Below are 5,339 nucleotides of genomic sequence, written 5' to 3' on the forward strand. Positions count from 1 at the left end.
ATGATACCGAAGAGGACTTCCACAAAGAGATGGAAAACACTGGAGCAAATTCATCTAAGATGCTAAAAACACAGTATAATAATCCAGGGAAAACCTGGGGGGGTGAAGCCATGGAAAACCTGTGGGGGGGGGAAGCCACGGAAAACCTGGGAGGGAGAGAGCATCACAATAAAAGCATGGATCAAGGAGGAGGCAGAATATCTGAGTCTGAAGACTTGATGGGCGACAGAAACACTCTAATAAATTAAAGGACCAAAAAGAATGACTGTTGGGATTGCCAAGATATACAGGAAACTCTGAAAAGACAAACTGCATGCATTACAGGTGTAGAAAATGAAGAACAAGCTCATTCTAAAGATACAGAAAACATTTTCAAAAGAATCAAAGCATAAAATTTTCCAGAGTTAGGAAACAAGAAGCCAATTCAGGTATAGGAGGCATTTTGGACACTAAACAGACAAGACCAGAAAATATCCTTTTCTCCCCGTTCGTAGTAAAAACACTCTCTAAAGGCTAGAATTGATAAAGTGAATGAAGCTTATCAGATTGGCTCACAAGATGTGATCCAGGCAGTCCAACAGTGGTGTCTCACAATGGCAAGGCTAAGGATACAGTAGGTGTTCAGTCCATGAGGCTGGATGTCTCAGCACTCCCAATCTGGTGCTGGAGGTCTGGAGGATTACTGGAGAGCTCCTAGTCTTCAGTCTTCATTGGAATCATTCAAGGACATTGGATCGAATAAATGATGCAGCAACAGGATAGACAAACAGGAAGCAGGCAAATAGCAAGAGCTCTCTTCTGTATCATTGGATGCGGGCTGCCACTAGAAGGTATAGTTAGATTCAGGGTGGGTCTTCCCACCCCAGATACTCTAATTAAAAAAAAAAAAAAACCCTCACAGGCATGCCCAGCAAAATTCACAACCAAGATTAACGACCTCAAATACTAAATATCGAGAACAAAAATGGTATGTTGAAAGTGGCAAGAGAGAAACACAAGTCACATCAGATTCCACAACTAAGTCTTTGAAAGTCAGCAGGGCCTGGAATGCTCTATTTAAAGCTATGGAAGAGGACAACAACCGCCAACCTAGGCTACAATACCCAGCAAAACTCTCTGTCACACTTAGAGGAAAAATAAGAAGTTTCCATGATTAAAACAGGCCAAAGGAATTTATGACCACAAAGCCAGTTCTACGGAGGACACTTGAAAGAACTCTAGACTAGAGAACAAATGGGTCTCCACAGGAAAGAACAAGAGTTAGGCTGGAATAGGGCTCTAAGCAAGAGGTAAAGGAAAGCAATGCAACCCTTACAAAATAAACAGAATAACAGGAATCTACAAACCACTTTCAACAATAATTATAAATATTAGTGACCTCAATTTCTCAATCAAAAGACACAGACTAGTAGAATTAATCAAAACACAGGAACCATCTATGCGTTGTCTTCACAAAATATATCTCAGCGCTGGGTGAAAGGCTGTAAAGATATTCCAAGCCATTGACCCTAGCAAGCAAGCAGGTTTCACCACTGAAATACCTGACTTCACACCAAAGCTGCTGGGAAAAAATATGAAGATAGTCATTTCTTATTGATTAAGGGAACAATAAACCAAGAAGAAATTACTATTCTAAACATATATGCCCAATATGAGTGTCTCCAACTTCATAAAATAAATAATACTGTATATAGAATCTCAGGTTGACCCAGCAAAATCATAGTGGGTAACTTCAATATGTCATTCTCCTCAATCAACAGATGATCCCAACAAAATATAAACATAGGAATACCTGAACTAGATCTTAGACCAAATGGACTTATAGACATCTCCAGAATATCTTATCCAAATACTGTAGAATATTCTTTTTTTTTCAGCAGCCCATGGAACTTTCTGTAAAATAGATCATCTTTTAGGATATAGTGCAAATCTTAACAAATATAGAAAAACTGAAATAATACCTTATATTTTTTTTCTGATTACAGTAGAATAAGACTAAGCCAACAGCAAGAAAAATCCTAGAACATACACAAAACTGTGGAGTTTAAACAACAAACTATTGAGCAATGAATGGCTCTTTGGAGTCATCCCCAAAATTTAATGGTAATAAAACACAACCTACCAAAACCTATGGAATATAAGTTTATAGTTGTAAGTGCCTATTTTAAGAAAGCAGAGGACCAGACTGGAGAGGTGGCTCAGCCTTTAAAGACTAAGGCTTATGACCAAAAAGACAAGAATTCAGAGCACCAGACCTCTGGTTCCAGAGGGACCAGCAAGCACTTTGTGAGGCAGTAGAAACATTGAAGAGAAGCAAACAGAAAGATCTGAAATGGAAGAGATGATCAATCAAATTTTTAAAAAAGTTAATGGACAAGACCATGCAGAAGAATGAATTTCAGGGATGGAGGATAAAGTTCAGATGCTAATATAGACAGACTTATGGAGGATAAAGTTAGGATGCTAATATAGACAGACTTAGGGAGGATAGAGTTAAGATGCTAATATAGACAGACTTAGGGAGAATAGAGTTAAGATGCTAATATAAACAGACTTATATAAGGAGGAAAAAGAAGCATGAGCGAGATTTTCAAGAAGTCTGGGATGCATTCATGGGGCCAAACCTGACAATTTAAGGTATGGAAGGAGTAGAGGTAAAATTAAATGGAATAGATAGGCTAGTTAAATTATAGCAGAAAAATCCCATAAGTTTATGGGAAAAAATCAGGCATCCAAATACAAGAGGCACACAAAACTCCAAATAGATGTGACCAAATAAGAAACTCTCCATGACGTATTATAATTAGGATGTGAAAAATACAAAGTATAGAAATAATCCTAAAAGCAGCATGGAAAAGGGTCAACTCCCAGACTACTGCAGAAATGTCAGCATTACCCCAGAGTTTTCATCAGCAGCCATAAGGCTGGGAGAATATGGAAAGGAACATTCCAAGCTCTGAAAGTAAACAACTGTGGCCTAGAATTCTGAGCCCTACAAGCTTGTCTTTGAAAACTGATGAGGAAATAGAGGTATTTAAAGACAAGCACAAATTAAGACTATTCATGACGACCAAGACAGCATCGCAGAAAATTCCTAATTGAATATTTTATAGGGAGGAAAAAGAAGGACTGTTTCATGTAACTATGAAAGTTTACATCTTATGTACACAGTGGGAAAACAAGCTAGACTTAGGGAAAAAACCAGCCATGTCCAACACTGAGCAAACCCTTAAACCAAATACTAGAGAAAAACAAGAAATATCAATAATTCAATAAAACAAAACATCACCTAATAAACTTATGTGAAATAACAACCTTTTTATAACAACTTTAAGTGCAAATGGCCTCATCACACCACTAAAATGACACAGACAAATGGATTGGATTAAAATACAAGAACCAACTGTATGCTATCTCTAAGAAACATACTTAGCTACCAAGTTATCCAGAAAATTTAAAATGAAATGATGGAAAACAAACTACCATGCAAATGGAAAAGATAAACAAGCAAGGATAGCTATCTTTGTACCAGACAAAGTAAACTTTAAACCAATAACAATTAGAAGAGATAAAAAAGGGGGTTGTATTTTAATAAAAGGGACAATTAATTTAGAAAATATAACAATTGTGAATATTTATGCATCAAATATCGGAGCACCTGGCAACTTAAGGCAAATGCTAAAGCACTGAAAGACCACAGAGGTCAGACATGCTGATCGTGGGGGCTTCCTGCTCATATTTAGAAGATTTTTCCAAGCTGAAAACAAGAAAAGAGACTGCAGAACTTATGTACACTAAAGACAAACTTTATAGACATAGATAGAAAATTCCACCCAACAGATAAGGAATATGCATTTTCTCAGCATTACAAGGGATCTTTAACAGAAATTGATAATATCATAGGACAGAAACCAAGTTTCTACAGACACAAAATAAATTATGCAAATTGAGATTGCTTTATAGACCTTAATAAAATAAAGCTAGAAATTAACAATAAGAAAATACAGAAAACATAAAAATACTTAGAGACTAAATAGCATATATTTAAATAAATAGTAAATCATCCAACAAATCAGAGAGGAAATTTTACAATTACTGGAGACAAAATGATAATAAAAACACATCATATCAGAACCTCAGGGATGAATCCAAGGCAGTCCTAAGAGGGAAGGTTACAGTGGTAAGTGCTTATATTAAAAAACGAAAACAAACAAATAAGAAAAAATTCATAGAGGCACCCAATAAACAACCTAATGATGCATCTCAAGGGTTTGCAAAACAAGCTCCTAATTCCAAACACAGTAGATAGTGAGAAATAGTAGATTATTAATAGTAAATAAAAGATTAGGGAAGAAATTAATGAAACAGATTAAAAGAATTATATACAAAATCAACCAAAAAAGTTGTTTTTTAAGAAACATAAATTTAATAATATTGACAAAACCTTAGCCATCTGACAAAAAGAGAAAGTGAGAAGAGACAACCTGACAAAATTAGAGATCAAAAGGGTGCTATTATAACGTAGAATCCCATGAAATACAGAACATTACTAGAGATCACTATGAAAGCTTAAACTCTAAAAAGCTGGAAACTCAGAAGAAATAGAAGAATTTCTAAACTCATACAACATCTCAAAGTTAAGTCAAGAAGATGTAGGTAGCTCAAATAGATTTATTATTAGCAATGTAGTCAAGCTGTCATCAAAAGCAGCCTCTGTGGCTGCTGAAGTCTATCAGACTTTGAAGGAAGATCTCATACCAGTCTTTCTTAACTTCTTCCAAAAGTGCAGAAACACTACTAAACTCATCCTGTGAGGCAGAGTAATATTCTCCTTTCAAAACCAGGGAAGGACACATCAACAAAGGAAATATCAACCGTTACTTTGATGAACAAAGATGCAAGATTCTTCAACACAACACTTGCAAACTGGATTCAGAAACACATGGAAGATATTAGGCATTACAACTAACTGGACTTCATCCAAAAGAGCAAAATTGATCCAATATACATAAATCAACAAATACAATGCACCGTATAAACAAACTTAAGGAGAGAAATCTCATAATCATTTCAATTGATGCTAAAAAGGCAGCGATGAAGTTTAACGCACCTCTGTGGTAAAAATTTGCAGACTTCAGGAACAGATGGCACATGCCTCAGAATCATAAAGGCTGAATAGTCAATATTACAGAAAGCAGAGCTAAACTGAGGTTACTTCCTCTAAAATCAGGAACAAGACAATGGTGCTTTCTCTCCTCTTGTACATGACAGTGTTCAAAGTGTTAGCTCTAGGAGTGAGGCAAGAGAAAAGAGGAGAGGAGATAGGCCACCCCACTACT

This window comes from Microtus pennsylvanicus, chromosome 2 (genome assembly GCF_037038515.1).
Source record: "Microtus pennsylvanicus isolate mMicPen1 chromosome 2, mMicPen1.hap1, whole genome shotgun sequence".
Lineage (NCBI taxonomy): Eukaryota > Metazoa > Chordata > Mammalia > Rodentia > Cricetidae > Microtus > Microtus pennsylvanicus.